The sequence below is a fragment of the Onthophagus taurus genome, chromosome 5 (assembly GCF_036711975.1).
Source record: "Onthophagus taurus isolate NC chromosome 5, IU_Otau_3.0, whole genome shotgun sequence".
NCBI classification, from domain to species: domain Eukaryota; kingdom Metazoa; phylum Arthropoda; class Insecta; order Coleoptera; family Scarabaeidae; genus Onthophagus; species Onthophagus taurus.
Genome location: NC_091970.1, coordinates 10,618,620 through 10,633,950, shown reverse-complemented (window position 1 = coordinate 10,633,950; position 15,331 = coordinate 10,618,620). Strand labels below are relative to the sequence as shown.

The following is a 15,331-nucleotide window of genomic DNA, read 5'->3' as shown; positions in this document are numbered from 1 at the left end:
AATTAAGAAAATTGGTTAAAGTACGTCAATACACGCGACCCTTGGGCCTTCTTCATGGCTTCTGTGCGCATCTTTCACCGTTTTTAAAACCTTCCGGCATTCACTCTACGTACTCTACATTTTTTTAAATATTTTGAAAAAGGTAAGAAAATTTATTATTAAATTTGTCAAAGCAAATGTTGTTAAAGCATTTTATTTGAACTACATCGATATCGCCGAGATATCTTATAAAAGAGTAAACAGAGTTGCTATTTATCGTACCAAATTCCATTAATCTTTTAACACGAAGTTTAACATAAAGTAATAATAAAAGTTGTTGTGAAAAGAGTTTGTGTTTTACATCAATAAAATCCTTTTGGATATAAGACCTACTTTATTGGTGTTGCCTTTTTGACACCTCCTTACACTATTACATCGTTTGATACCTTTTTGACAGTGTTTAACACGTTTTGACACTTTATGACATTGACATTTCTTAACACTTTTTGAAACTAACTCAAAATCTTTCTTTGAGTTTATTGTTTCATAAAATATTTGTAGGAAGGAACAAGGCAGAAAGAAATCTGGGGAAATGGGAAGAGAGATTTTGCAAAAAAAGCCAGAAAGAAAGCTATGGCTGATTTCTATCAAGTTCTGCTAAGAACTTAATTAAGGTAGATGGGTAAGTAAAGTCAAAACTTTTTTCTGGAACACCTTATTTGCTTCGTTATAGCTTTTTCTAACTTTTTGTTGATCTGCATTTATCTTCTTGCTATTTTATACCTGATTTCTGCACAATTTGAAAATAAACTAACGTGTTATGGTGTAATGAATTTATCCAACGTTGTGCTGTAATGTGTTGGGTTGATTTATTACGAATTATAGAGCATCGGCCACAAGCTTACCTTGATTAGGTAAGATCATAGTGTGTCTACTTTAAATATTGCCAAGATCGCTTACAGCCAAGGTGTTACAATTTGTTTGCGATCTCGGATTAATGAAGTAAAATCATAGAATCTCCAGTCTAAATTGGTTCAAATTCCTAGCGACCGAGGTGTTTTCGCAAGCAACCTCGTCTTGCATATTGTCAACTTTAAAAGTTTAGCCAAGGTTGTTTACAGCCAAAGCGCTACAGTTTGTTTTTATGCATCTATGACTCTACAGCCCGTATCGACCTTGGCCACCCTTTCATCCCTGTCCCGGGTCTCTCTCCTCCAACTCCTATTCCAGTTCATCTCCTTAGCGTTCCGATCGACTGCTTCTTTCCATCTCTACCGATCAATCGTCCCGGCACTTTCTCTTCTCCCATTCTGATCCCATTCAGCCCATCTTAGGCGTTGGAGTCTGACGAACTGTGCCAGTGGCTGATCTCTATAAATCTCATATAACTCGCAGTTGTATCTTGATCTCCATCCATCCTCCTGCAGAACTGGCACAAATATTCTCCTCAAGATCCTTCTCTCGAAGACATTCGCGCTTTCTTTTACATCGTTTGATACCTTTTTGACAATCTTTAACACGTTTTGACACTTTATGACATTGACATTTCTTAACACTTTTTGAATCTAACTCAAAATTTTTCTGGGATTGTTTCATAAAATATTTGTAGGAAGGAACAAGGCAGAAAGAAATCTGTGGAGATGGGAAGAGAGATTTTGCAAAAAAAGGCAGAAAGAAAGCTATGGCTGATTTCTATCAACTTCTGCTAAGAACTTAATTAAGGTAGATGGGTAAGTAAAGTCAAAATTTTTTTCTGGAACACCTTATTTGCTTCGTTATAGCTTTTTCTAACTTTTTGTTGATCTGCATTTACCTTCTTGCTATTTTATACCTGATTTCTGCACAATTTGGAAATAAACTAACGTATTATGGTGTAATGAATTTATCCAAAGTTGTGCTGCAATGTGTTGGGTTGATTTATTACAAATTATAGAGCTTCGGCCACAAGCTTACCTTGATTAGGTAATACTGTAGTGTGTCTACTTTAAATTTTGCCAAGATCGCTTGCAGCCAAATTATTACAATTTGCTTGGCCAATTCAGTAATTGTAGTATTAATTGCAATTCCTCAGTCATAAGCGATTTCGGATTAATGAAGTAAAATCATAGACCGAGGTGTTTTCGCAAGCAACCTCGTCTTCATTAACTGAGGTTGTGTATTGTCCACTTTAAAAGTTTAGCCAAGGTTGTTTACAGCCAAAGCGCTACAGTTTGTTTTTATTCATCTATGGATCCACAGCCCGTACCGACCTTGGCCACCCTCAGCCTCCATTCATCCCTCTCTCCTCTAACTCCTACTCCAGGCCATCTCCCTAGCGTTCCGGTCAACTACTTCTTTCCATCTCTATCGATCAGTCGTCCCGGCACTTTCTCTTCTCCCATTCTGCTCCCATTCAGCCCATCTTAGGCGTTGGAGTCTGCCGAACTGTGCCAGTGGCTGATCTCTATAAATCTCATACAACTCACGGTTGTATCTTGATCTCCATCCATCCTCCTCCCAAACTGGAACCTTCTCTCGAATATATTCGCGCTTTCTGCTGACTTTTGCGTTTTCGTCCATGCCTCACTCCCATAGCTTACCAGTTTGGTTTTTCGGTGTATATCCCGAGATCTGAATATGGGGGTCAATCCAAAATAAGCTCTATTGGCCAGGACTTCTGACTTCTCCTTCCTGAGTACCCATCCCAGATAATTCTACCCCAAGGTATATAAGTGAGGCACCGCTTCTATGTTATCATTTGTCGCTGTCTCGATACTGATGTTTCTCCAAGTCTGTGGCAGTAACTTTATCTTCTTCGTGTTGATCCTAAGCCCCACCGCTTCAGCACCATCCTTCAGCATTTCATATGCCTCCTCTGTCGGGCTTAGTGTTCGGCTCATTATGTTTATGCGACAAACTGTACTGCTTTGTTGATTAGCAAGCTGTCCTGTCGAGCCCCATTTTTTTTATTACATATTCCAGCACCCGGTTAAAAAGAGTGGGGGCCAGCAAACCTCCCTGCTTCAAACCATGATTCAAATAATGATTGAACAAGAAATTGAACATGAACAAAACAAGAGATTCTGAATATCCGTAAAAAAAGTTGTTGTGAAATGAGTTTGTGTAGAGTTAGTTGACCATTCCGTTAATTTTACATCAATAAAATTCTTCTTTTTGCAACGGATATAAGATCTACTTTATTGGTGTTGCCTTTTGGACACCTCCTTACACTTTTACATCGTTTGATACCTTTTTGATAGTGTTTAACACGTTTTGAGACTTTATGACATTGACATTTCTTAACACTTTTTGAAAGTAACTCAAAATCTTTCTTTGAGTTTATTGTTTCATAAAATATTTGTAGGAAGGTACAAGGCAGAAAGAAATCTGGGGAGATGGGAAGAGAGATGTTGCAAAAAAGCCAAAAAGAAACCTATGATTGATTTCTATCAAGTTCTGCTAAGAACTTAATTAAGGTAGATGGGAAAGTGAAGTCAAAATTTTTTTCTGGAACACCTTATTTGCTTCGTTATAGCTTTTTCTAACTTTTTGTTGATCTGCATTTACCTTCTTGCTATTTTATACCTGATTTCTGCACAATTTGGAAATGAACTAACGTGTTATGGCGTAATGTATCCAAAGTTGTGCTGCAATGTGTTGGGTTGATGTATTACAAATTATAGAGCCTCGGCCACAAGCTTAGTACTTTGATTAGGTAAGATCGTAGTGTGTCTACTTTAAATTTTGTCAAGATCGCTTGCAACCAAGGTGTTACAATTTGTTTGGCCAATTTAGTAATTGTAGTATTAATTGCAATTCCTCAGTAATAAGCGATCTCGGATTAATGAAGTAAAATCATAGAATCTCTATAGAAATCTATTCCAGGCCATCTCCCTAGTGTTCCGGTCGACTGCACTTTCTCTTCTCCCATTCTGCTCCCATTCAGCCCATCTTAGGCGTTGGAGTCTGCCGAACTGTGCCAGTGGCTGATCTCTATAAATCTCATACAACTCGCAGTTGTATCTTGATCTCCATCCATTCTCCTCCCGAACTGGCCCAAATATTCTCCTCAAGATCCTTCTCTCGAAGACATTCGCGCTTTCTGCTGACTTTTGCCTCACTCCCATAGCTTACACAGTTTGGTTTCTCGGTATACATATAGCTCTAAATCTGAATATGGGAGTCAATGCAAAATAAGCTCTATTAGCCAGGACTGATCTCCTTCTGACTGAGATAATTCTACCCCAAGGTATATAAAGTGAGTTATCAGTTGTCGCTGTCTCGATACTGATGTTTCTCCACGTCTGTAGCAGTAACTTTATCTTCTTCGTGTTGATCCTAAGCCCCACCGCTTCAACACCATCCTTCAGCATTCCATATGCCTCCTCTGTCGGACTTAATGTTCGGCTTATTATGTTTATGCCCCGAATTACACTGCTTTGTTGATTAGCAAGCCTGTCCATTCGAGCCCCATTTTTTTTACTACATATTCCAGCACCCAGTTAAAAAGGGTGAGGGCTAGCAAACCTCCCTGCTTCAAACCCTGCGACCCTTTAATTTGATACTAAACACGATCTATTTTCTAACCTCAATATTTTGACATTTGCAAAAATCATGATTGAAGGTTGCTTTGGTTATGACACCAATTATGCGGCGCTTGCTACTTACTACAACAAGAGATTCTGAATATCCGTAGAAAAAATTGTTGTGAAAAGAATTTGTGTAGAGTTAGTTGATCATTCCGTTAATTTTACATCAAAAAAATCTTCTTTTTGCAACGGATATACGACTTGCTTTATTGGAGTTGCTTTTCTGGCACCTCCTCACACTTTTACATCGTTTGATACGTTTTTGACAGTGTTTAACACGTTTTGACACTTTATGACATCGTATATTCTCCACTTTAAAAGTTTAGCCAAAGTTGTTTGCAGGCATAACGCTACAGTTTTTCTTGGTCAATCTAATAATTGTCTATCAATTGCAATGCAGACAGCATCTACAGCAAGCGATCTCTTAAATGTTGCGGCTGAGGCATTGCTCTTTTTTATGTTGATGTGATATTAATTGGAGAGTCTATATCGCAACTCAACCCAACCTCAACTTGATTATGCCAAGTCATAGATTCTCAACCTTAAATTTAGCCAAGATTGCTCAAGAATTATCTGAGATATCTAAAGATTCTAAAAATTTATTTGAGATATTATACTTATCTTATTTAAAAAGTATATTTCCAAGGCGTTTCTAAGAATAACGTACATTTATTTATCCTTGTGGTAAAATAAATTCAAAAAATTAATTTTTAAGGGATATTTAAGACCATTAAAGAATTTCTAAGTATTTCCAAAATTTTAAAGAATATTCAGAGATTACTAAAGATTTACTCTAATTTTTAAGAATTTTAAGAGGATTTCTACACATTTCCTCAAATATTTGTATTTCTGGAATTGATTTCCAAGTATATTCAGGGACTTCTCAACATATTCAGAATTTCTGGAATTGTTCAGAGAGCGTCCAGGAATACTTAGAATTTGCTAAGAATTACCTCAGATGTCTAAGGAATTTTGAACTTCATTTGAAATCTAGTTTATGGTCAAAGAGAAATCTAGCAATTCCTAAAAATTTGCTAAAATTTTTAAAAATTGTCAGAAGACGCTTACAAAAGCTCATCGTAGTTGGCACTGATTTAAGAAGCAACTTTGTATATAGATAACTTAAATCGACTTATTTTGAGCCAATCTGTGGTCTCCTGTTGTACACGCATTTTGGAAGCACCCTGTATATAGATGAGGGATAAATTTATATAACTAGAAGATGTCTAACGATACCTAGGAAATTTTAAGAATTTGCTCACAACTCTGAGGATTCTTAAGGATATTATCAGAGTTTGGTTTAGCTAAGAAAAAAATTTACAAAGATAAAGAAGGATTTAGAAGAATTTGTTAAGATTTTCAGAAGATGCACATAGTATCCAAGAATATTTAAAGACCAAGTACGTTTCCTGAGATTTTTAGAAAGTTTCCAAGAAATGTATTATGAAAAGTCTAGTTGACGTGTAAAGCTATAAATATTCAGAAATTCTTAAAGTTTTGCTAAAATTTTTAAGAATTTTCAGAAGATTTATAAGAAGATATTCAGAGGAGTTATGAGATATCTAGGGATTTCTGGATTTTACTTCTTATCATTTTACAGATATACCAAATATTAGGAATTAGATTGTTTCCAAAATTTCTATGAATATCCAGGAATATTCTTCGTTTTCTGGGAATTTATTAGGTATATCTTAGGTTTGATTTATTCAAAATGAAGATTTGTAAGTTTCCAGGAGTTTACAAAGATTTGTTAACATCTTTGAGAAAATTCAAAACATTTGAAAAGATTTCCAAGATTTCATTTGGGTTATATGTACAAGGAAATCTATGAGTGTTTTATGATTTACTACATCTTTAAGAATTATCAGCCGATTTCTAAGTATATCCAAGAATTTCTAAAAGTTTAGGAATCTTTGAGGAATTTCAGAAAATTTCCAAAAATATCCAAAATTTTGTACTGATTTAGCAAGATTTCTGATGATTTTCAAAAATTTTCAAAGAATATCCAAGAATTAAACCTAAAAGTTTCTAAAGTTTTGTGATTTCGAAATTTTGCAAATGCTTTCCAAGAACATTTAGGATGTTCTAAGAATTAACTTAAATACCTAAGAATTCCTTAATTTAATTTCAGGTCTAGCTTATGCAAAAAGAGAAATACAAGGATATCTAGGAATTCCTAACGATTTGCTAATAATCTAGGAATTTCAAAATATTTTCAATCATTTCTGACAAAATCTTTGGGGAATTTCAGAAAATTTCCAAGAATATCCAGGAATTTTTCCTGATTCTTTAAGATTTCAGAGACTATTGAGGATTTGCAAGTATACATAGAAATTTGTAATGATTTAGCAAGATTTCTGATGATTTTCAGAAATTTTCAAAGAATATCCAAGAATGAAATCTAAAAGTTTCTAAAGTTATCTGATTTCGAAATTTTGCAAGTGCTTTCCAAGAACATTTAGGATGTTCTAAGAATTAACTTAAATACCTAAGAATTCCTTAATTTAATTTCAGATCTAGCTTATGTAAAAAGGGATATATAAGGATATTTAGGAATTCCTAACGATTTGCTAAAAATCTAGGAATTTCAAAAAATTTTCAATCATTTCTGACAAAATCTTTGGGGAATTTCAGAAAATTTCCAAGAATATCCAGGAGTTTTTACTGATTCTTTAAGATTTCAGAGACTATTGAGGATTTGCAAGTATATATAGAAATTTGTAATGATTTAGTAAGATTTCTGATTTTCAGAAATTTTCAAAGAATATCCAAGAATTAAATCTAAAAGTTTCTAAAGTTTTCTGATTTCGAAATTTTGCAAATGCTTTCCAAGAACATTTAGGATGTTCTAAGAATTAACTTAAATACCTAAGAATTCCTTAATTTAATTTCAGATCTAGCTTATGTAAAAAGGGATATATAAGGATATTTAGGAATTCCTAACGATTTGCTAAAAATCTAGGAATTTCAAAAAATTTTCAATCATTTCTGACAAAATCTTTGGGGAATTTCAGAAAATTTCCAAGAATATCCAGGAGTTTTTACTGATTCTTTAAGATTTCAGAGACTATTGAGGATTTGCAAGTATATATAGAAATTTGTAATGATTTAGTAAGATTTCTGATTTTCAGAAATTTTCAAAGAATATCCAAGAATTAAATCTAAAAGTTTCTAAAGTTTTCTGATTTCGAAATTTTGCAAATGCTTTCCAAGAACATTTAGGATGTTCTAAGAATTAACTTAAATACCTAAGAATTCCTTAATTTAATTTCAGGTCTAGCTTATGCAAAAAGAGAAATACAAGGATATCTAGGAATTCCTAACGATTTGCTAATAGTCTAGGAATTTCAAAAAATTTTCTATCATTTCTGACAAAATCTTTGGGGAATTTCAGAAAATTTCCAAGAATATCCAGGAATTTTTACTGATTCTTTAAGATTTCAGAGACTATTGAGGATTTGCAAGTATACATAGAAATTTGTAATGATTTAGCAAGATTTCTGATGATTTTCAGAAATTTTCAAAGAATATCCAAGAATTTAATTCAAAAATTTCTTAATATTTCTGATACTATCCAGAGAGTTTGCAAGCATGCCTAGAGATTTCTGAACTTCACAACATTAGTGTACATCAAGATAATTTCGAGGATATCCAGGAATTCCTTAGATATCTTAGGATTTCCTTAAGAATTATTATTATTAAGAACATATTGGAAGTTTCCAAGTTTTTCTTAATTTTTTGGGAATTTATTAGGGATATCTTAGGTTTGATTTAATCAAAATGAAAATTTATAAGTTATCAAGGAGTTTAAGGATTTGCTAACATCTCTGAGAAAATTCAGAACATTTTCAAATATTTCCAAGATTTTATTTGGGTTATATCAGGATTAAATTTATCGAAAAGGAAGATGTATAAGGAAATCTATCAGTGTGTTACGATTTACTACTTCTCTAAGAGTTATCAGCTAATTTCTAAGTATACAGAAGAATTTCTAAAAGTTTCCGGAGATTTCGACATTTTGCAGATGGTTTCCAAGAACATTTAGAATTTTCTAAGAATTAACTTAAATATCTAAGAATATCTTAATTTAATTTCAGGTCTAGTTGATATAAGAAGAGACATATAAGGATATCTATTAATTCCTAACGATTTGCTAAAATCTAGGAATTTCAAAAAATTTTCAATCATTTCTGAGAAAATCTTTGGGGAATTTCAGAAGATTTCCAAGAATATCCAGGAATTTTTACTGATTCTTTAAGATTTGAGAGACTATTTCGGATTTACAAGTATACGTAGAAATTTGTAGTGATTTTGCAAGATTTCTGCGGATTTTCAGAAATTTTCAAAGAATATCCAAGAATTAAATCTAAAAGTTTTCTGATTTCGAAATTTTGCAAGTGCTTTCCAAGAACATTTAGGATGTTCTAAGAATTAACTTAAATACCTAAGAATTCCTTAATTTAATTTCAGATCTAGCTTATGTAAAAAGGGATATATAAGGATATTTAGGAAGTCCTAACGATTTGCTAAAAATCTAGGAATTTCAAAAAATTTTCAATCATTTCTCACAAAATCTTTGGGGAATTTCAGAAGATTTCCAAGAATATCCAGGAATTTTTACAGATTCTTTAAGATTTCAGAGACTATTTAGGATTTGCAAGTATATATAGAAATTTGTAATGATTTAGCAAGATTTCTGATGATTTTCGTCATGCACCCTCAAAATTGCGTAAAACAAAGCGTTTGTCTGCTCCGTGGCTAATGTCCTTCGTCGAAACGCTTCCAATATTAATAGAGAAAACTACCGCGTTCTTTGGAACCTCTGTAATCACCGATGCAGAAATTCCAGAAAAACTTAAATTTATCAGAAGTTATTCTGATTGTAATTCTCTGATGTAACTTTGATTGTAATTCTTTAAGTGATATTTTGCTAATTCGCCCATTATTCTCGACGAATTAATCAAGAAATCAACATTACTCACTATCAGTGTTTTTGCTCTCTTCAATTCTCGGTTTTCCTTCACCATGTTAGATGAGTCTCGCACTTGCAAAAACGCGCTCTACAAGTGTCGGTGCTGACGATGGTAGTGTTAGGCAACTCCATATCTTTAATTTCTCCATAGAGTCTTCGACCTTTCCTGCAATTTGAAAACAGGCTTGAATTGTTCCCATTCCTAAGATTAAGTGCCCTCACTCGCCTAAGTGATTTTCGGCCAATATCGATACTTTCCCTATTAGCTACGGCACTTGAACGCTTGGTGTACAATCAAGTGCAGGATTACCTTGATGAGCATAAACTAATTACAGACTATCAATCTGGTTTCCGACCAGGAGACAGTACCACATGGGCACTCATCAAGGTTACTGATGATATTAAGCGTAACTGTGACGATCGACAAATAACCTTGTTAGTTGTGCTGGACTTCAGCAAAGCATTTGATGCAGTGGATCATAGCCTACTGGTATCGTCTCTGTCTGCTATTACTTGGTTTAGGTCATACCTTTCTCAACGTTCCTTTTGTGTGCGTGACACTTCATCTTATTCTTTTGTGTTTTAAAGTCATAGTGGTGTATGAGCTCCCGGTATCCATGGCGCGGTTTAATGACCATCTGTCCATGATACTTCACTGGTCTAAATGTTTTGGCCTCAGTTTGAATATTGCCAAGACGCAAGCTAACCTTTATTTGCAAAATTTTACTCTTTCAATGATACGCAACTGATGAAATGTATAACATTGTCACCAATATGGTCAAAAACCTGGGGGTAACAATGGACTCAGCGCTGTCTTGGCGGTGTCAAATTCAGTCTGTCTGTAAGAAGGCCTATTTTTGTTTTCATTCCTTGCGTAAAGTTGGTTGTTTCCTTGCCAAGTCCGTCGTAATCTTTGGAAATTGGAAAGATTGCAGAACAATTGCCGACGCTTTATTTTTGACCTGGGTAAGTACGACCATGTGAAGCACCTTCGAATATTGACTGTCGAAAAGCGCAGATCCTTCCGTATACTGACTACTTTCTTCTCGGACCCCAGTATACTTGTACACGAACTTTCAATTCATGTCGTCTCGTGGTCTGCCTACTAGAGCACAGTCTGATACGTTACTCATATTTCCCATTCGTCGCACCGAGAGATTATTGATCTTTCACGGTGCAGGCTATAAAGCTTTGGAATAGTTTATCCATGGAAGTACGCAACACTCGTAGTTTCCTAACGTTTAAGGTCTGCTTAAGGGATTATCTATTATCACTACAATTATCTGAATCTAACTTTTGATGTTATCTGCTTCTCATTTTTTTTTCTTCTCCTTTCTATCAACTGTACTTGTTGTGTTTCTTTTCCTCTTTGCTCTTTTTCTTCTTTTTGCTTAATTCTTGAATTATTTAATAATGCCATATTGATTTTTTTTACATACATTGCTGGTTGGGTCTTTTGGAAGACATCGCCAGCATTTAATCTAAACGTTTTTTAAGATTTCTGAGATTATTCAGAGTGTTTGCAAACATGCCTAGAGACTTATCCTTCAATCATGATTTTTGCAAATGTCAAAGTATTGAGGTTAGAACTGGAATAGGATAGGTTAGGATTGAAATTTGACAGTTTGATTTAATCGAAAATAGATTGTGTAATATATAAACTAAATATAAATACTAAATATATAAATCTGTTTTGATTAAGTTAAGCGCGACATATTTCCATAACGGTTTTTTACAAATGTCAAAATATTGAGGTTAGGATTTTGACAGTTATCGTTTGAGAGTTGGTTTTAATCGAAAATATATCGTATTTGGTGTCAAATTAAAGGATTTTTTTTAAAGAAGCAAAGACGAGCCTGTTTTAGGCCGATTTTATGAAATGTTTCAGCAACTATCAGAATTTAGGTACAAGAACATCTTTATAACCAGATTTTTTGATATATATATAAAGATTAGTTGTAATAATTAAAAGGAAAAAGCGACTAATCATTAATGAAAGTGTAGTGGGGATCCTTTATCAATGGGATGAATGAAGAAGAATCGTAAGAAGTTTGAGTCTCGAGGGCGTCTTCTTCTTCTTCTTAGCGATCGTCGCCGTGTAGTTCGAGTCGTTCCCGTCGGTCGCCTCGGGCGGCAGCACTGCGCTGTGTGTTGTGAACCGAGCTCACAGTCCTTTCTCACACCCGCACACTTTCACCGTTTTCTTCGTCGTTTCCACATCGAAGAAACCGAGTCCGATGATCTCAGCTCATCTTCATCTTCGTTTCGATTCCATTCGTTTAATTTCTTCTTAAAACGTCATCATTATGTATTTATTTTGAGATTTTGAGGGAAATAAACGAAAAAGTTCAGTGGTCAACCTGTCATTAGAGATACTTAGTAGCCATCAACATCAGGTATAAAAATATATATATGAAATGGACCGGCAGAAAATATTAAAAAAAAAGATTAAAAAGCGTAACAATGTCTTTTAACGGTAATTGGAAGAAGCCAACAACCAGTAGTTAGGACGGTTGAGGAAAATTAACGGTTGGGTGTGTTTTTTTTGATGTTTTATGGTTTGATGGTGTGTGGTGACCGCAACCGAAATAAACTTCTTATTAAATTGTATTTAATTTCAGGTTATGATTTCTGGGAAGATTAGAAAGAAATCTTCCATCTTTTACAATCAAAATCATTTAGTTCCACTTTTACCATCCTAATGATAAACTATCTAGAGGATAGTTGCCTATGTTACGGCGGTTTTAAGCGCTCTCATTGGCTACTACCATTTTCTGGTTAAGCTGTCTAAGGGATTATTACCACGGTTACGGTTATTTTACGCGCTCTGATTGGCTTGTAGATGAGTTTATCCATAAGATAAATTTAACTAATAGATAGTAAGAACTGGATTTATCTATCGGATAAATTTATCAGGAGGTGGTAAAAGTGGGCCTTAATTCCTTATAGCTCTAACAATAAGAGTCAATATGCGAAATGATATATGATCATATAACGACGCCACAAATATATAAATTACGGACTGTCAACATAAAACATGGAAGCCCCCCTCCGTTTTCTTCTTTTCTTTCTCCTCTTACCTCCCGTTATTATGTCTTCCATTGACGTTCGGAAATTATTTTATCTCGTCCGATGTACTATAGCCCTATAAAAGCGGTGTGGTCCTTCGCCTTACAAGCGACATATATTTATTTATACCGAACAAGAAAAAACAAAAAATTGATTTTTACCTCCATCTCTTTTCATCTAGAAAAAAACTTGTTATTTGCCGTCTTTATCATTCCCAGTTTGTATTTCTTTTCCTCGTTCGGGTTGGTTCTTTAGTTCGTGTACTTTACACGAGAATTATCTCGATGTATACAGAGTTACAAGCGAAGTCAATTTAAATAAAACCAAGTTAAATCTAAAGTGTAAAAGTTCAATCTGACCGGATATAATCGTACCTACCTAACATACGATAGTTTAAAGAGAATGATCATCAGAGTACATTACCGATTCTATTGTAATAAAAGAGAGGGGGTACTCGATGGGGCGCTGTTCCTAAATGGCCTCATTGTTATCGAGTTAAGCCCGTATTTGATTATGTGATTAGTCGTTGGCAGGTGCGGTTCTCGAGGTCCGTTTTCGGATTCCGAAGCCCGCCGCCGCCGCCAAGAATAAGAAGAAGAAGAAGAGGACGAGCACAACGACGACGACGATGATGATGATGATCGATTGATTTTCGTTTGGTCATTGTGTGTGACGAGGGGGGCCTCGCTTCTTCTTGATCGCGGCGCGCCATCGACGGACGGACGTCGGGGGCCTTTTGTGTCCCGACGGACGCGAGAACGTGTTAATGGACACCGGGAGGTCATTAATTTGAAAACATTGTTGTTATGCTAATGCGAAGAAGAAGTGCCGCATTCGATGATGATGATGCGGAGACACTCGAAGATTTTGAATTTGACACGGATTATAGGACTTTTTTAAACTATTTATAAGAAATATCATATAAATGTTTGCTAATATCTACATATTTATTGTATTCAGAACATAGTATATAATTGTAAGTACAACACTAAACTTTCTAAAGGCTGCGATAAAATTTGAACTTATATTGTCATATCACAATGACAACCTAACATTGTATAGTACACTTTTCTTGTTGATGTAGTAAGATTTGTGTGTCTCATCAGACTAATCCAATAATATCTAAATATCAGAAATTCCTCGATAAATACTTGTCTGGTGTCAGTCAAAAAGTGAATGATACCTGCTTTTTAACGAACTAGGCTCTGGTGTCCCAGCATCAAGGATTGTAACCAGTTTTTTCGATATAACGGGGACGACTGTAGAAAATAATAAGATGCAGCGCTGTTATTAGACAAAAATAACAGAACAGAAGAAATCAGTTGCTGTGAAAAATGCAGAATCATAGACAATGGATCATGAAGTTAGATAAAAAATAGCGGCATCTTACATGAAGTATCTAACCAATGTGGAAGATAAGACCAGAAGAGATATAATCAAAAATTGAATAATAAGAGAAGAACTAGACTAAATATCATTGATGGATGAGGTAGAAAACAAGCAATTTAGTGAGATAAAGCATATCCACGATAACTCTGTCGTAAAAGAAAATCAAAGAGGTTTTATGCCTCATCAAAGGGGACTTAAGATCCCTCTCAGGTTTCCTGATTGGCCCTAAACTACCAGCTCTTCAACATTGAACAAGCTGAGGATCAAGCTTTTTGACTTTGCAAACAATGGGTCAGAAATCGCTCAACATATACTGCGTGACTGCGGCATCAAAGACACAAAATTTTCGGAAAGGTTGACACCTACTGCCAAAAAAAACAAGATCTTGGAACAATACTAAGGTTCATCAAGAATCTAGATTTGCCCTAAACCTTTGGAAAAAATACCTCTTAGTTTTGCTCTTATTACAATTTTTATCGTGCTGTCCATTTACTGTATTGATCTCTCTTAAGCATCTTGACTAAAGATGTCTCATTATTGATTTGACGTTTTAAGTCTCTTGCTGGTCCATGACTGCTGGATACGCTCTACGCTGGTCCAAATCGTAATGTAAGGTTCAATTCGTTATTTATTTAAGCATGTACTAATACTAAATATTATTAAATTATTGTAATATTTAGAGCTATGCATGCAAAATCATCAATTGTGAAAGAAATGATAAATAAATTTGAACTCTATCGATTTTATACAAATATTGCTCTTTCAAAGCAATTTCCCTTAAATTTACAACACGTTTGTGTTTTTACTTGCAAAATTGTAACCATACTCTTCTTTATTTTAGATTGGTTGCTAAATTAGAAGAAAAATCTCCAGATCAAGTAGGAAATAAAAATAAAAATTCGAAATAAGAACAGAAGGACAAAAGAAAAGAGGAAGAATCCGAATCACGCGGCAACAAAGAAAGAAAGAAAAACCATCCAAAAAATCAGAATGTTTCTTTGCTTATTACTCGAGCTAGGAGCTTTTACTGCATATAATTTTGATCCATTCTGTCGCTGTACTTATTGAGCGGAGTATCACTACTCCGTACCAACTAGCTTGGATTGAATTGAACTGCAAGGTAGACACGGAAGATCTTGCGGTGGTGGTGGGGCGATAAGTTGCGTCATTAGAGAGCTGCAGGAAATGAAAGTCAAGGTAGCAACAGCAAAAACAGACATGATGTTTCTGCGTGGGAGAAGGAAGATTAAAACCCTGGAAGTAGAAATATCCGGAAGAGTTGTGAATAGTTCCAGCAGACCACTGAGGTACCTGGGAGTGTTCTTGAACAAAGAGTTATCGATGACCTTAATAA

General features: G+C 34.8%; 1 long non-coding RNA gene across 1 annotated transcript in view; it reads right to left on the bottom strand.

Annotated features, from left to right (window-relative positions):
* The window catches only part of LOC139429873 (uncharacterized), a 136,647-nt gene that overhangs the window by 78,766 nt on the left and 42,550 nt on the right, over positions 1–15,331 (bottom strand). The gene's annotated exons all lie outside the window — the stretch shown is intronic.